Below are 18,563 nucleotides of genomic sequence, written 5' to 3'. Positions count from 1 at the left end.
CACCCCACACTGCCTCTTCACCCCAAGACACCTCCCCCGCTCACTCTTTTCCGCCCCTCACCCCCATCATTTGCCCTCACAGCCAGTAAAAAGTAGAGGGGCCATGACTCTCTGGGTTCCCCTGTTCCAGTGCCCCTGCCCGAGGACCCTGCAAGAGCAGAGATATGATTAAATGAGATATACCCAGATAATTCTGGCAAGTGACCTGCACCCACACGCTGCAAAGGCAGGCAACCCCCCACCTAAGTTCCCTCTAAGCTGCCTGGCTGCGCAGCTGCCTATTAAGCCCCATGCAGGGACTCTGGGCTGGGGCAGGGAGAGGTGCCCCTCCCCGCTGGCCCCAGCGCAGACCTGCCACAGTTGGGGAGAGGAGCCCCTCTCTCAGACTGTCCCAGCCCAGCCCCGACGGAGCTGCCACAGCCGGGGAGAGGCGCCTCTCCTCCAGCCCTGAGCTGCTGCAGCGAGATGACTCCCCCCAGCCCTCTCTTGTCCCACTGCAGCCCCAGGGCAGTCTGCACCCCAAACCCCTCATCCCTGGCCCCACCCCAGAGCCCCCCACATCCCAACCCTCTGCCCCAGCCCTGAGCACCCTCCCGCACCCCAAACCCCTCATCCCCAGCCCCACCCCAAAGCCCACACCCCCAGCCAGAGCCTCATCCCCCCACATCCCAACCCTCTGCCCCAGCCCTGAGCCCCCTCCCACCACATGAATTTTGTTATGTGCTCCACTATGGAGGTGTCACATATCCCCTCCATAGTGGTGCACATAACAAAATTAATTCCGCACACAGATATAAAAAATTAGAGGGAACACTGTGCCCCACCCCCTCAAGGGAGATAGGTGACCAGACACATAGACTGAGGTAGCATCTTAGGCGCCTAGGGAGCTTTTACAGTGGAAATTTAGGCTGAGTGAGTTTAGGCACCTATAGGGTTAGGTGGCAGCCAAGCAGGAGTTTTGTGGCGTGCAGTGGTGCCTAAAACTGGGATTTGGGAGACTTAAAATGGGGTTTAGGCATCCTAAGTCTCTCTGTGGATCTGGCCTGAAGTTCTTTGTTTTCTTCAGTCAAACAGATATGCTGGAGCTAATTCAGCACATCACTGTGCTTGCTTTCTTCATAACCAGTTCTTTCAATTACAACAGTCTTTCCTGTATTGATTACATCTATGTGCATCTACAAATATTCAGTAATGGGCTCTTTAGTCTAACAGAGAAAACTAAGACATGATCCAAGTATAACACGACTGGAAGTTGAAGCTAGACAATTCAGACTAGAAATAAGTTGTACATTTTTACCTGTCAGGGTAATTAACCAGAGTGGTCCCTTCTGGCCTTGTATACCATGCCCCAAAGAAAACAGCTACTGCCATTAAGATTGTGCATATACTTAAGTTGAGCTCTTTGCCTTCTATTCTTCTGAAGTAAACCACCACAAGTCAGAGTGAAAGGGATTATGATGAATTATGTTGCTGTCTCTGCAAAAATACAAAGTAATGATACACTCAAAACGTCACTCACATGATACTGCTGATGGTTTGAGGAGTCCGAGTTTGACTTAAGCAGAGAACAAACAAGTATTGTTATGGCTTTGGCATTTGCCTCCTGATTTACTGCATTACAAATGAAACACTTTTTGATTTAGGATTTATAATGCCTTGTATACAGAAACTGCTCTATAAACCCTCCAGCTCCTTCTTCTAATGAAAAAAGACAAGAAGTTAAAAATAGAGAGTGCTGTGTGGGCTAATCAATATACCTTTCCCCTACTCCACCACCCTTCAAGTTATTAAAAAAATTAGATAAATATGTGTGGGATTAGTGTTAATTTCATGAATATCAGAGATGGCAAATGACAAGTCACACACAGTCTACTCCCTTGCCAATGGGGAATTATTCCTGCCCACTATCTCAGGAGCACTTCGTCCAGTTTTAGATGACTGGACTTCTATCACATCCTATTGAGTTCACTCTTAAAGAAATAAGTCTCAGAGACTGTCCAGATCTCCCACACTAAAGCAGTGGGTATAGCCATTATACTTGTTAGGTTAAGGAGCAGACAATCGTGAAATTATTATCTGAAACAAGACAAGGATAAAACATCATTCATCCTTTGCTGCTATGGTGTATCCCTTTTCTCCATTAGTCCACTGTCTTGTATGTGTTGAGATTGCAAATTGTTGAAGGAAGGCTTGGACCTGTCTTCCCAATAATTTTTTAAGGGCCTAGCCAACTTGGGTGCTGTATAAATACGTCTTGTACAGCTCTATATAGGGCCTAAAGTACAGCAGTTTCCACTATGCAAGTGAACACAGTTGACCTGAATTTATAGTGCTAATTTATTATGGCTCACCAATGATCTGACCAGAAAATACCTAGGTTCTTGTCCCAGATTCAGGCTATAGAATTAGAGAACATAGGGAGTACAATATCTTGTATGGACCCTCGGCATGTGTGGGGACAAAACCAAATTTTCAAGATCTTTATTAAAATCAACAAGAGAGTAACCAAAGTTACAAACCACAGAGCCACAAAAAAGTAATACAGCTCTATAGTCCCTGGTGGTAACATCCCTTTTATAAGAGGCTACTTAAACTAGCATACTTGCGCCCTTCCTTGGACACCTGGTTGTGGGAGACAGAGGACCAGCCTCGTCTCTGGCCGAATGAGTTTGATGCTCCAGGCTCTTCAATCCCAAACTGGTAGAGATCAGGTTCAAGTGTTGAATAGCTAAGCTATAGAATCATAGAATATCAGGGTTGGAAGGAACCTCAGGAGGTCATCTATACTGCAGATGCTAAGCTGATAGCTTAACAGAAGATAACTATGAGAAGGAATGACCCCTCCTTATGGTGGTTTGCCCTCTTATAAGGTCCTGACACTGTCCTGAAAATTCACATCAATGCCCAACCTTCCACCCAGATAAATCTTTGGGTACACTTACTGTATAGGCTAGCATATTCATCTATATTAATATCAATTATCTCATCCTCAAAACCATTAGCTTTGGCCTAGATCATTACTTCCATGTTCAGTGGTATGCAGAACCTCGTGGTTACCGGTATTTTCCAGAATTTTGGTGAACACATTCAGTTTTCTGTTCAGTTCCCCAAAGTCAAAAGAGGTAACCACTAGGCCATTAGTCTATGCCAAAGGTTACAAACACTTATGCTAAATTTCTCTAGATAATCATACAGGATACAGGCCTGTACGTTCCTTGAGTTACAGCCAAGGATAATGAAGAAATTTGTACTGGAATTATTCAGTACAAAACATAATCCAAGAGAATAATAATCAAACCAATAAAGAAAACAGATTATATAATATAGCAAGCTAGCAGGCTAGCCCCATGGGCCACAAAACCCTTTGCATCATGGAGCAGCGCTGTGTAGCAGCTCTCCATACTGGACCATGGGTGTGTTTTGGGAGCAAGGAGGTGTGATCTCTACACACTTATGTTTGCTACCCCTCCTCATGTCCTGTAGTAATAGCTACAGCCATCCTCTGCCCTGGTTAGGATTCCATTTTTCAGCCCTTGCACAACCCATCCACTCCGACTGGGTGCAACTTGCTAGACGTTTGCTCAAACAGCACCAGTTACCTTAAAAAAAAAGAAAAAAAGAAAAAAAAGATTTTGAGACTGCAATCACCTAGCCATCCTCATCCTGTTCTCCCTTCCCAAATCTATTCAAAAATAAATAATTGAAGTCAACATTCTTGACTTACCACTTTGTCCACACATTTGTTGCCCATTTTGAGGTCTGTGCCTGCTGCTAAAGATATTTTACAGCAAAAAAGTTAAGAGCATCCATGACAAGTACAGAATATTTACTGTAAAATAGCATTTGTGCATAAGCAATGTTATTATTATAGCTCCACAAACTGAATTTCAGGAATGGAACCATGAGAAAAAGATTTGTTTCTCTCTCTAAAAGTATTTAATTTCAGAGTATGGTGCTAAAAGATTTTATTATTTTTCTCATGATAACTCCAGTCCCATTTTGTCTTTAATTTAGACTATCATAAGATTTATTGTTTGTTGGTAGGCAGAGTTCGTAATTCACACGAAGACACTGAATAGCATAGAAAGGGTTTATTTTGTGCTTGTGGGATTTGCTCTCAGTTTGGAATATTGCACAAGACTGAATAGATTGTTTCCCCCTGCAAATCAGAGAAACTGTGCTAACAGGATCCATCCTTTCATCAGGAAGTGGCCTCTCATTATAGTTGCAACACTATGTCCTGAGCAAGTGGAAAAGGAAATTCTTCAACTGGAGAGAGTTCACAGAAATAACAACCTCAAGGGCATTCAGGGAGCAGATTCTGTTGAGATTTGGGTGAAACACACAAATTAGAAGTTATACAGTGTGAAAAACAAGGATGTGCTTTTGATGAAAGAACATTCAAGACTTTAAGGGTCTAATAGGGTTAGTTATTATGCAACTGACACTAAGAGAACAGCAGTGATTAGTGTTTCTAAGAAACAGCCCTAAGAATGCTCTGACCTACCTTGCTCTTATTGTAGATATACTGTATAGAAGCTAACTGATGTAGTGATCGGCTTTTATAGGCTGACAGAATTAATGTGGCATCATTAGCAGTTATGGTTGCCTGTGGAGAAATAATTATGCAAGTTATGAAATGGCAATTATTGACCTGGCAGTGGCAAGACTGGGATATAGTCAGAGAAGAAAACAGACTACCACATTGATTCTGTCTCTCTCTATGGACAAGCGTGTATGTATATTTTTTGGAAAAGGGCACTATCTTAATCCAGAGGGAAAAGAAACACATAATTGGACCACTGTTCTAGCATCAGAAGGCTGAAAGTATAAAGAGGTAAACTGGACATTTGTCAGGGATTACTGAAATTCTGCCATATGAAGAGACTTGCTGACCACACTGCATATGGATCTGCAGTTGTTTTCTTAACCTCTTTCTGTTCTTATTACCAATATACAACCTGACATGTCTGTGGCACACTCAGGGTTTTCTAGCTGTAGCAAATGAAAGCTTGATTGCCAGTGCACACCAATAACTGACTCAATGCTGTGGTTTCTGTACTTTAGATCATTCATTTCCTGTTACAAGCTGCAGCCTGTTGATTTCTCTGCATTATTGCTAACGTGCCAGCAGTGCAACAGACATTTTTGTCAAACATGCAAATTGTCTCAGTTCATCCAATTTCTGTAAATCCCCCGTTTGGCATAGAATAGCTGAAATAGCTACTAGAATAAGAGACTAAAAATAAAGTATCATCTAATTTAGATATAAATTAAGCTTCTCTAGATCTTTAGTGTTTTTTTTCCTGGCACATATCACTGTATTACTGAACATCAACAGAGTAAATATACTAAATCAAGAGTACTGGTGCTGCTGAGTTTCATAACAAAGCCTCATAAATGCTTACAACCAAATTATGCTCTCAATTAAATCAATGTCAGTGGAGTTAGTCTGGATTTACACTGGTATAACAGAGCAAAATTGGGCTCTTACAGTACAGTATCATGTACATAGTGCCAAGAGGTGCATAGTAATTTTCAGACAGCTTGATGAAAAGTTTTTTGATCTAAACAGTTTACAATCCAAGTAGCCGTATCTATTGCGTCCATTATATCAGAATCCAAGTTTCATGTTTGAATGGAAGTAACTTCAGAAGGAATGTGGGTATACGTAAAAAAACATTGCATTATATACTGATAACAGTGCTTTTTTGCTTTACTTTTTTGTCATATTACAGCAAGGTCTATTCCAAGATGATCCTCTAACCACAGATCCTTACTCATTTATTACTTCTACAATTCAAATACAAAGATTTGCTGATAGTTATTTGAAAGACTCTGCTAGAAATGCGGTCAGGGCACAAAGGTATTTCATAGTGGCATTAGGTTAAGAGTGATTGGAATACACTGCTTGTGTACTGCAACTTTTGCAACTAAAAAATAATACCAATATCTCCCAATTTTAAACCTTTATGCAATTTTTCAAGAATTTCTCAAAACATAATGCAGTACACACTAATGCATTTTTTTCCTTGGAACAGATACACTTAGACAATAGTCCAAGAGACAATTTGGTTCTTGAAAAAAGTTTAATATCAGACAATGGATTCTGCACAGCATAACAGCAGCAGCTTATAGGAACGGATGGAACACTTCAATAAGAAACACTGGGTTCAGGAGCTTATCACAGAAGTGAAATATGAAGAGACTTGTTGGATGAGCCTGTACATCTCTTTCCAGTACCTTTTGTAGAGTTTAGACACAGGATGTAAAAATTAATTTTAGACAGCTGAGTAGTGTCAAATAGGTGTATTTTACTTAAAAATGGCTTGGATCATCTAAAAACAGATTTTACAGGCACTTCCATAACCTATAATAATCTCTTCTTGTATTTAAAAGAAAAAGAGAAAAGAAACAAATTAGTATTTAAAGCTCCATGGGAAGCCCAGGATCAGCACAGCTGAAATGACAGCTCATTTTCATATGAAATAATAAATAAATATACACAATTCTTCCCAAAGTTTGGACTGTACTTGATTTTTCTAGTGACAATATAGGTATCATGATGCCTGACATAGGCCATATTTTCTGTCCTGCAGCTCTGCACCAATGTCCCTAAAAACAATGAAGTAAAAAGCATTAAGGGAATAATATTGGGGAAATGCTTACAAATAAACTGTAAATCATAGAATCATAAAATCGTAGGACAGAAAGGGACCTCAAGACAGGGGTGAAAGTAAGTCAAGTGACTTACTGGTACTCTGGGGACAGCTCTGGCCCCCGGAAGGGGCGGGGCCTATGGTGGAAGGGGCGGGGTTGAGGGAGTCAGAGCCAGCCCCAGCCCACCCTGTAAGGTAAGTGTCCCCCCCCCCACCAGGGTAGCAGTAGCAGCCTGGGGCTCCAGGGGCTATTTAAAGGGCCCGGGTCTCCCCTCTTCTACCACCCTGGCCCTTTAAATAGCCACCGGAGCCCTGGGGAAGTGGTGGGTCTCCAGCAGCTATTTAAAGGACCAGGGCAGCAGAGACAGCTGGAGCCCCAACCCTTTAAATAGCCCCTGGAGCCCCCGCTACCCCAGGGCTCCAGCAGCGGGGCTCTGAAGGCAATTTAAAGGGCCTGGGACTCCAGCCACTGCTGGGAGCCCCAGGCCCTTTAAATTGTCCCCTGGGGAAGCCGGGCTGCCCCAGTACGGTGCACTGGCTCTTGCTGGTATGCTGTACCAGGACATACCGGCTTACTTTCACCTCTGCCTCAAGAGGACATCTAGTCCAGTCCCCTGCACTCATGGCAGGACTAAGTATTATCTAGACCATCCCTGACAGGTATTTGTTTAACTTGCTCTTAAAAACCTCCAGTGATGCAGATTCCACAATCTCCTTATGCTGTTTATTCCAGTGCTTAAACACGCTGACAGTTATGAAGTTTTCCTTAATGTCCAACCTAAACCACTTTGCTGCAATTTAAGCCCACTGCTTCTTATCCTATCCTCAGAAATTAAGAACAATTTTTCTCCCTCCTCCTTGTAGCAACCTTTTATGTACTTGAAAACTGTTATGTCTCCCCTCAGTCTTCTCTTCTTCAGACTAAATAAACTCAATTTTTTCAATCTTCCCTCACAGGTCATGTTTTCTAGACATGTAATCATTTTTGCTGCTCTTCTCAGGTGCCTTTCATCCACACTGAACTTTCAAGAAAAGGAGTCTATATTATTAACCTTGCTACAACACTGAGAACAACATCTGCAAAGGAAGTATAAGAACCCCTTAACATTAATTTGGAGGAAGCAAATCCTAAAAAGAATGGATTTACTCTGATGCATCATTACTTACAGCAAGGATGGGAAAAAATTATGATGTATTTCTGGTTCCTAGGTCTGATGTTCTGAATGGTTCAACAGAAAATTTCTTTAGCATTTGGGATTCCCAGGCCTTTTGACCTATAAATAAAAATTTAGCATAAATTCTGCAGTTGTAAACCTTGCCACCAGGGGCCACTAACAGTAAATGTGCAGTAATGAAAATATTACAAACAAGAAAGAAGACAGATAACAAAAAGCCATTTTGTGCATCAGGATAGTAGATTGATCTGCCTAGATTTTATTATTTGTTCTGTTACGGTAGCACCTAGAGGCCCTGATCAGAATCAGGGTCCTGCTGTGCTACATGCCACATAGAGGTAGACACGGTTCCTGCTCTGAAGTACTTATTACGTTTGGTTTTCAATTAAATCATTGATAATTGGAACTTAATCTGTATCTCTGACTTTAGTGTCTCATGCTGCTCTTGTGTTAAGCACAGCAATAGGCATACAACATGACAAAGGGAGGCTTTCACTCATTCCAAGCATCAAAACCACATGTGACCAATGTTAGTCATGTCGGAAGGCACTAAGCTACTATGGTGATGTGGGAGGTATAAGAATCTGAATAGAATGGAGTATCAGATCTTCACATTCTGGTTTAAACTCCATGTATAGTTCAGAGATCTAATGGTTCTGTGTGTGGCTGGATGCACACCTGGATCTCTGTTCTCTTCCTGCTGGAAGCCAATGGGATTAACTGAGGCCTCTGACATCTCTCTCTCATCTTTTAGCCTGCCTGTCACTAAAGAGTGCACATAAAAACTTGGTATGCTAGTCATATCATTTCCAAAGTAACAGGTTCCTACGTTGGTATACAGCAGGAAGTCCCAAACGTACTTAATCACAGGCTGCATTGTCAATTTGCCTGGATGTCAAGGGCCACACTTAATTTGCACACCAATTGAAGCAGTCTGTAGTCACCTTCCTCTTCCATACGGAAGTATGGCTCATGACGGCTACAAGTCCCAGCAGACATTGATTCATTTTGATGTGAGCAGCCCACATAAGTGCTATATTCAGAAGCCACAGGTCTCAGCAATCACAAGGATGGCCACATGGTTGATTGTAGCATCTGTGGGATGCTCTTTGGCCATGTCTGATGTAGACACTTCTGCTTATTCTCTACAATCCAAAAGAGTCCCTAAGAGTTTCTTTCTACCTAAATAGTCCCCCCGCCCCCCCCAAAAGAAAAGAAAAGAAAAGAAAAGAAGATAGTGTTTCCAATAAACTAGCCAGACAATACTTTTTTTTCTTGGAGATGTTGGGAGGAAGGTAGAAGAGACACAGCATTTCTTTTCCTACAGTGGCTAGAGAGACAGTGTAATCAAATAAAAGGACCCACCCAGCTGCATAAGCACATCTAATGGTTGCCAATAACAGCTGCCTGAGGAGTCTGATAAGGCACCAGAAGCTTAACATCTGGGATCTACAACTTATCCAAGGAGTGGCTCACTACCTTGGCAAGAAATGTGACACAACACTGGCCTGCTACAGCTGGCTGAGAATATTTTGTATTCAATTTTGTTGTTAAAAAGGACCCATAAACAGAGATGGAGGAAGGATAAACTCAAGGTAGCTTAGTACAAAAAAAGCAAATGACATGGAGTGGGACATTTAAACCACAGAGCATTAGCTAATATAGCAGAACTTCTGAAGACAGTGGGTGAACACAGAGAAACAAGAAAACACACATAATAGCGTAGTTTGGAATTACCTCCAGGAAACATGAGAACAAGAAAAAACTTAACTCTTAAATCCAGACAACTGCTCAGCACCATTTCAACTCAAGCCAGATAGGTCAGCTCTGTTCTAAAGGACTGGGAGGATACCAAGATGATGTTGGAAACAAGAAAACCACTCTCTCCTCAAGCACCTTGTACAGCAGACTAGATGTGGAAAAATATCACCTAGGCTCTGGGGTTTCTAACAGCTGAGTCATTGTGCTCATGCTATTGATAGCGTGGGGGGTGTCATACCAACCCCTCTGCAAATTTGCAGACCAGACATGTGGGCTTTCTTCATGGCCACTGATGCCCCATTTTCTTAAACCATCCCAGAGATGTCTATAGAACTATCTGGAGGCTATTAGGGTAATTGCAACCAGTACTAGATAATTGCAGAGATGATCACAAAGCAATCTTTAAGCAAAAGGTGCAGAAACACCCCTCTCCCACCCACAGATATGGTAATCTCCATGATAACTGCATCTTTGCCCAAAATGTCTGTATCTCAAGGCAACGCCACCAGATGAGAAGGCAAGAAAGCCATATTGCCTGCTTCCTTCTGGCATAGCAGTCCAATTGAAGTGTTAATGGTGCAAAGCTTAGGTATATGTTGAGTGAATCTTTATTTGTATTTCTCTTTTTATTTTCTTCCGCTTGCCCCACTTCCCCTGGATGAGAACCCAGCCCTCTAAGGTGTTAGGGGAGGACTGGCCAGCAGGGGCGAGGTCAGGGCTAAGGGTGATGGTATTGTGGGTCGGGGATACAATGGGGGGGGCAGTAAGAGGGGGACAAGGGTAGGTACTAACTGGGCAGAAATGTGGTACCTTTAAGGCTAACCTGCCTGCTTCAGAGAACCAAGGCTCTACATTTTGCTCTCTTAGGGACTGACAAAAGTTATTAAGAGTATAAATAAGCTCAGTGCACTATGGACCCACAGTACAAGCTTAGAACACTCAGTTCAATGTCCATTCTTGCATCTCTGAATATCTGTACTTCCATGTGCCAGGTGTCTGTTCTGAAACTGATGGGACATGTTCATAGGATTATTTAACATTTATATTGTGGTAGCAACCTGAGACTGCAAACAAGTTGTGGTCTCATTGTGTTAGACATTGTGCACAAATATAGTAAATGACAAGAATGGCACAAGTCACAAAGTTTAGGAGGTATCTGGATCCATGGTTTTGCTTTGTACTCATCTTTATGTATCATGTCACAGAACTGAGTCATGTGATTTCCTGAAGGCTAATACTGTGTTACTGAAACCCTGGGAAATTCATAGAATCAGAGGGTTAGAAGGAACCAGAAGGGTCATCTAGTCTAACCCCCTACAAGATGCAGGAATTGTTGTGTCTAAACCATTCAAGACAGATACAGTTCACCTGTATCTTCTCATCTTAGTAACTGGGCTTGAACTCAGCAGCTCAGAGCAGCCCTCAAGGCTGAAATAAGAAAATACATGCAAAGAGGAAGATTAATTTAAATTAGGGCTGTCGATTCCAAAAACTCCAAAAAATTAACTGTGATTAAAAAAATTAATCGTGATTAATTGCAGTTTTAATCGCACTGTTAAATAATAGAATACAATTGAAATTTATTAAATATTTTGGATATTTTAAATTTTTTTTTTACATTTTCAAACAAATTGATTTAAATTACAACATGTGATAAATGAAGGCGGGGGGAGGGGGGGGAGTTCCCTTATGTGGACACCCAGCTAGCCAGTTAGCTATAGAATCCCTCTTGGTAGTTGTTCTCTACTTGCTTAACCTGTACAGGGTTAACAAGTCCACAGGTAAAAGGAAAAAAGTGGGCACCTGACCAAAAGGAGGGCTAGAACTTTTTAAAATTGGGAAAAAAAACTTTCCCTTTCTCTTGTTGTTGTTCTTCGGAGAGAGAGGAGAGAGCAGAGACAGGGCTAAGACTATGCTGTAAAAGCTTTTTGTCAGGTATGAAAATCATCAGATCATACCTAAACCTTCTCATTTAAAACCCCAGATATGTAAGTATATCAGAAAATGTCTAGAAATATGCGATTAGGTTTATCTCTGTTTATTTCTTATTGGCTTGTGGACTTCTCTGTGCTAATCCAAAATGCTTTTGTTTTGCTTAAAGAAAAGGAGTACTTGTGGCACCTTAGAGACTAACCAATTTATTAGAGCATAAGCTTTCGTGGCTGTTACTCTGAAACCGTTTGTTTTGCTTGTAACCTTTCAGCTGGACCTCAAGAAGGTTATTCTTGATGTTTAAATTTTTATAAGTGGGTTTTTTAAATCTAGCAAAAGCCTAAGTTCCAGATGTATTTCTTCTTTTTTGTTTTTAATAAAATTTACCTTTTTTGAGAACAGGATTGGATTTTTGGTGTCCTAAGAGGTTTGTGCACATGTTGTTTAATTAGCTGGTGGCAACAGCTGATTTTCTTTGTTTTCTTTATCAGCTCTTCCCTGGAAGGAGGTAAAAGGGCTTGAGGGTACCCCACAGAGAGGAATTCCCAAGTGCGCCTTCCTGGGTTCAAAGGGGTTTTTTGCATTTGCATGGTGGCAGCATCTACCCATCCAAGCTCAGAGAGAAGCTGTAACCTTGGGAGTTTAATACCAGCCTGGAGTAGCCAGTATTAATTTTTTTAAAAAAGGAGTACTTGTGGCACCTTAGAGACTAACAAATTTGTTAGTCTCTAAGGTGCCACAAATACTCCTTTTCTTTTTGCAAACACAGACTAACATGGCTGCTACTCTGAAACCTATTAATTTTTAGAATCCTTGCTGGCTCCCACTTCCTGCACTCAAAGTGCCAGATTGGGGAATCAGCCTTGACACAACACAATACAAAGTATACAGTGCTCACTTTATATTATTTTTATTACAAATATTTGCACTGTAAAAAATGATAAAAAAATAGTATTTTTTCAATTCACCTCATACAAGAACCATAGTGCAATCTCTTTATCATGAAAGTGCAATTTACAAATGTAGGGTTTTTTTTGTTACATAACTGCGCTCAAAAACAAACCAATGTAAAACTTTAGAGTCTACAAGTCCACTCAGTCCTATTTCTTGTGCAGCCAATCACTAAGAGAAACAAGTCTGTTTACATTTACAGGAGATAATGCTGCCTGCTTCTCATTTACAGTGTCACCTGAAAGTGAGAACAGACATTCACATGGCACTTTTGTAGCCAGCATTGCAAAGTACTTATGTGCCAGATACGCTAAACATTCATATGCCCCTTCATGCTTTGGCCACCATTCCAGAGGACGTTTCCATGCTGATGATGCTCATTAAAAAAATAATTAAATTTCTGACTGAACTCTTTGGGGGAGAATTGTATGTCTCCTGCTCTGTGTTTTACCCATATTCTGCCATATATTTCTTGTTATAGCAGTCTCAGATGATGACCCAGCATGTTGTTCATTTTAAGAACATTTTCACTGCAGATTTGACAAAACGCAAAGAAGGTACCAATGTGAGATTTCTAAAGATAGCTACAGCAGTCGACCCATGATTTAAGAATCTGAAGAGCCTTTCAAAATCTGAGAGGGACGGGGTGTGGAGCATGCTTTCTGAAGTCTTAAAAGAGCAACACTCTGATGCGGAAAGTACAGAACCCGAACCACCAAAAAAGAAAATCAACCTTCTGCTGGTGTGTCAAGGTTCCTCCCCCACTCTGAACTCTAAGGTACAGATGTGGGGACCTGCATGAAAACCTCCTAAGCTTACTTTCACCAGCTTAGGTTAAAACTTCCCCAAGGTACAAATTAATTTTATCCTTTGTCCCTGGATCTCCACTGCCACCACCAAACTCTAACTGGGTTTACTGGGAAACGTAGTTTGGACACGTCTTCCCCCCGAAAATCCTCCCAACCCTTGCACCCCACTTCCCGGGGAAGGTTTGGTAAAAATCCTCACCAATTTGCATAGGTGACCACAGACCCAAACCCTTGGATCTGAAAACAATGAAAAAGCATTCAGTTTTCTTATAAGAAGACTTTTAATAGAAGTAAAGAAATCACCTCTGTAAAATCAGGATGGTAGATACCTTACAGGTAGATTCAAATTTGAATTAGATTCAAAACATAGAGAATCCCTCTAGGCAAAACCTTAAGTTACAAAAAAGACACAGAGACAGGAATAATCATTCTATTCAGCACAGTTCTTTTCTCAGCCATTTAAAGAAATCATAATCTAACACACCTAGCTAGATTACTTACTAAAGTTCTAAGACTCCATTCCTGGTCTATCCCTGGCAAAAGCAGCATACAGACAGACACAGACCCTCTGTTTCTCTCCCTCCTCCCAGCTTTTGAAAGTATCTGGTCTCCTCATTGGTCATTTTGGTCAGGTGCCAGCGAGGTTACCTTTAGCTTCTTAACCCTTTACAGGTGAGAGGATTTTTTCTCTGGCCAGGAGGGATTTTAAAGAGGTTTACCCTTCCCTTTATATTTATGACACACCCCCCAAATCTCAGCTAGGGTGAAACGCTGGCTGGGATTTCTTCCTGGAGCTCTAGGAAAAACAGAGTAAATAAGACACATGCACCTCTAAATATACTACCAAGTACATAAAGACTAAGAATTAACAATATTTTCCACATCTCAAGGACGATTTTAACCAGTTGAATCTGGGAAACTTTCACGGGAGAGCGCATCAGCCACATTTCCTTGGCAGATTCATCTAGCGGTACCTGCCAGTACCCCTTGGTTAAGTCCAAGGTAGAGATGAACTGGGCCGATCCCAGTTTCTCTAATAGTTCATCTGTGCATGGCATTGGATAGTTGTCTGGGCGAGTTACAACATTTAGCTTACGGTAGTCCACGCAAAAACATATTTCCCCATCTGGTTTGGGAACTAGAACCACCGGAGATGCCCATGCACTTCCAGAGGGGCGGATTACACCCATCTGTAACATATCCTGGATCTCCCGTTCTATAGCAGTTTTAGCTTGAGGAGACATCCGGTAAGGTTGGACTTTAATTGGGCGAGCATTACCTGTGTCAATGCAGTGGTATGCCCGTTCAGTCAGTCCTGGGGTGGCTGAGAACGTTGGCGCGTACCTAGTGCACAGCTCCTTGATCTGCTGTCGCTGCATACGCCCAAGGGTCATGGAGAGGTTCACCTCTTCCACACCACCAGCACTTTTCCCTTCATAGTAGACACCTTCAGGCCACTCAGCGTCCTCTCCTCCCTGGGCTGTAAACTGACAAACCTTTAATTCTCTGGAATAAAAGGGCTTTAGAGAATTAATATGGTACACCTTAGGCTTTCGGTTGGAGGTGGGGAATGCTATGAGATAATTAACAGCTCCCAGGCACTCCTGGACCGTGAATGACCCTTCCCACGATGCTTCCATTTTATGGGGCTGGAGCGCCTTTAAGACCATGACCTGGTCCCCTACTTTGAAGGAACGCTCTCTGGCATGTTTATCATACCAGGCTTTTTGCTCTTTTTGAGCATCCTGTAAGTTTTCTTTAGCAAGGGCTAAAGAGGTTCGGAGGGTGTTTTGTAGGTTGGTTACAAAGTCCAGAATGTTAGTTCCTGGAGAAGGTGTAAATCCCTCCCATTGCTGCTTCACCAACTGTAATGGCCCCTTAACCTCACGGCCATATACAAGTTCAAATGGGGAAAACCCTAAACTGGGATGTGGTACAGCTCTGTAGGCAAAGAGCAACTGCTGCAACACTAGGTCCAAATCATTGGACTGCTCATTTATGAATTTATGTATCATGGCCTCCAAAGTTCCATTAAACTTCTCCACCATGCCATTTGTTTGATGGTGGTAAGGAGTGGCAACCAAGTGATTTACCCCATGAGCTTCCCAAAGGTTTTCCATAGTTCCTGCCAGGAAATTAGTCCCTGCATCTGTGAGGATGTCGGAGGGCCAACCTACCCTGGAAAAAATGTCTGCTAGTGCCTGGCACACACTTTTAGCCTTAGCGTTGCTTAGAGCTACTGCTTCCGGCCATCGGGTGGCAAAATCCATGGAAGTCAGTATGTACTGCTTTCCTCTGGGTGTCTTTTTTGGAAAAGGACCCAGAATATCCACAGCTACTCGCTGAAATGGAACTTCAATGATGGGGAGTGGCTGGAGAGGCGCTTTGACCTGGTCTTGGGGTTTTCCCACTCTTTGGCATACTTCACAAAACCGGACATAGGTAGAAACATCCTTGCCCATTCCCTCCCAGTGGAATGACCCCTGCAAATGGTCTTTGGTCCTGTTCACCCCAGCATGGCCACTAGGGTGATCGTGGGCTAAGCTCAAGAGCTTGGCCTGGTATTTAGTTGGAACTACCAACTGTCTCTGAGGATGCCAGTCTTCCTGGTGTCCACCAGAAAGAGTTTCCTTGTATAAAAGTCCTCTTTCTACAACAAACCTGGATCGATTAGAAGAGCTGAGAGGCAGGGGGTTGCTCCGTGCCGCCGTCCAAGCTCTCTGGAGGCTTTCATCTGCTTCCTGTTCGGTCTGGAACTGTTCCCTTGATGCTGGAGACATCAGTTCCTCATTGGATTGTGGATCTATGCTTGGTCCCTCTGGAAGCGATGTAGGGGATGGGGCTGTTTCCGTTGACTGTGAACCGCTCTCCGCTGGGACACTATGTTGGGGTTCAGGCTCTGGCTGAGCCTCTTGTGTAGGGTTATGGGCTGCTGCCAGTTCAGGTTCGGTGGGGCCCTCTGGTGTTGAGGTTGCAAGTACTGGATTCAGTGCTGGCAATGGGTCTGGTGTTGGTTGTTCCGCTGGTTCTGGGACTGGTTCCATCTGGGTCTCTGGGACTGGATCCACTACTGCTGTTGCAGACATTGGCCTGGGGTCCGCATCCATCACCTCTGACCAGGTCCTGATAGACGTTTCCGGAACAGAGCTAGGCCTCACGGCTTGTTTAGACTGGCTGCGGGTGACCATTCCCACCCTCTTGGCCCGCTTCACATGATTGGCCAAGTCTTCCCCCAACAGCATGGGATAATCATCATAGACTGCAAAAGTCCACGTTCCTGACCGGCCCTGGTACTGGACAGGCAACTTGGCTGTAGACAAATCGAAAGAGTTGGACTTGAAGGGTTGAATCGTCACTTGGATCTCTGGATTGATTAAATTGGGGTCCACTAAGGAAGCATGGATAGCTGACACTTGTGCTCCGGTGTCCCTCCACGCGGTGACCTTCTTCCCGCCCACTCTCACAGTTTCCCTTTGCTCCAAGGGTACTTGGGCGGTATCTGGGCCTGCGGACCTCTGGTGTGATTCCGGTGCAATGAACTGTAATCTGTTGGGGTTCTGGGGGCAGTTGGCCTTTACATGCCCCAGCTCGTTACATTTAAAACATCGCCCAACTGACGGGTCACTGGGGCAAGGTGGGTTGCTGGAGAACGGGGTGGTGGGACAATAAGGGGTCTGCAGGGTTCTTTGGAAGGTAGGTGGGGCTTTGGGCGGCCCCCGGTAATAGGGTGTGGTCTGGGGTTGTCCCTTCTGGTCTCCGCTCCAACTGCGACCAGTTTTCTTCTTCTCTGCCACCTCCACCCATCTGGCTCCAATCTCTCCTGCCTCGATTACAGTTTTGGGCTTCCCATCTAGGATGTATCTTTCTATTTCCTCAGGAACACCCTCTAAGAATTGTTCCATTTGCATTAGGAAGGGCAAATTTACTGGAGATTCAACACTGGCTGCTGATATCCAGGCATCCCAATGTTTCACAATGTGGTAGGCATGTCGGGTAAATGACACGTCTGGTTTCCACCTTAGGGCTCTGAACCGCCGACGAGAATGCTCGGGTGTTATCCCCATTCTGACTCTCGCCTTGGATTTAAACAGTTCATACTTGTTCATGTGTTCTTTAGGCATTTCAGCCGCAACCTCAGCTAAGGGTCCACTGAGCTGCGGCCTCAACTCTACCATATATTGGTCGGTAGAGATGCTGTACCCAAGGCAGGCCCTTTCGAAGTTTTCTAAGAAGGCCTCCGTATCATCACCTGCCTTGTAGGGTGGGGAACTTTCTGGGATGGGAAGTGGTACCTGGAAAAGGATTGCTAGGGTTTGTTGGTATATTCTGCTGAGCCTTTACCTTCTCCATCTCCAGTTCATGCTTCCTCTCTTTTTCCTTCTCCTCCTCCACATGCTTCCTTGCCTCCATTTCCCTCTTGTGGGCAGCCTCCTGTACCGCCTTCTCCAGCCACAGGAGTTCTGTTTTTCATGTTCCTTTTGTTTTTCCTCAGCCTGAAATCTGGCTAATTCCAGCTCTCGTTGAGCCGTGGATCCTGTCATCCTAACCTCTCTGTTTTTAACTAACTTTACACCCGAGGTTTAGAAATAAAACAAAAAAAACTTGGCTGTAAAATTTTGCTGTGCTGGAATAGGATACCTATTCTCTGATACTGATTGTCAGCCTACAGAAAAAGACAATTCCCTTTGTCTCTGCTCTGGCCCCAAATCAAATAAAAAAACCTCCAACAACTTGGAAATCTGCTTACCATCAGCCCAAAGGAAAAAAATTCCTTTTCAAACCTCTTCTCCTTGTAAAAACAAACAAAAAAAAATCAAAATCCTAAAAAAAACCTCTTGCCACTTTTGTCTCCAGCCAAATGGGTAGAACACCCCCCACCCCCCCGTTTACTTTTAGGGAAAAAAAAACTCTGGTTTGGAAGACTGTGAATTTCCCTGCAGGAGTTAAGTACCCTGCCTCCAGGCAAAGAAAACCTGCAATTCACAAAGATAATCCCCTTTTGTCTCTGCTCTGGTGCCAAAACAGAGAAAAAACTAGCTGCTTTCAGTTGGACCTCCTTTCCAGCAGCCCCAAAGGAAAAAAAAATTTTTCTTTTTAAAATCTGTATTTCTAGTTCAAAAAATCTCAAATTGATCTCAAAATGATTTCAGGTTAATCCCACCACTCTGCCACCATGTCAAGGTTCCTCCCGCACTCTGAACTCTAGGGTACAGATGTGGGGACCTGCATGAAAACCTCCTAAGCTTACTTTCACCAGCTTAGGTTAAAACTTCCCC

The 18,563-nt window shown here is 43.2% G+C and overlaps 1 protein-coding gene across 1 annotated transcript in view; it reads right to left on the bottom strand.

Annotated features, from left to right (window-relative positions):
• Positions 1–2,554: 2,554 nt before the first annotated feature.
• Positions 2,555–18,563, bottom strand: part of LOC311519074 (uncharacterized protein) — a 51,017-nt gene continuing 35,008 nt past the window's right edge. The window contains exons 2-3 of the transcript XR_014711189.1: positions 4,508–4,609; positions 2,555–3,599 (exon numbers count right to left, since the gene is read on the bottom strand). The gene's annotated coding sequence lies outside the window, so the exon portion shown is untranslated. The remainder of the gene's footprint in view (positions 3,600–4,507; positions 4,610–18,563) is intronic.

Source organism: Lepidochelys olivacea (genome assembly GCF_965140295.1).
Source record: "Lepidochelys olivacea isolate rLepOli2 genome assembly, chromosome: 3".
In the NCBI taxonomy this organism is placed as follows: domain Eukaryota; kingdom Metazoa; phylum Chordata; order Testudines; family Cheloniidae; genus Lepidochelys; species Lepidochelys olivacea.
The sequence above is the reverse complement of the archived record's forward strand: the minus strand, read 5'-3'. Positions and strand labels throughout refer to the sequence as shown.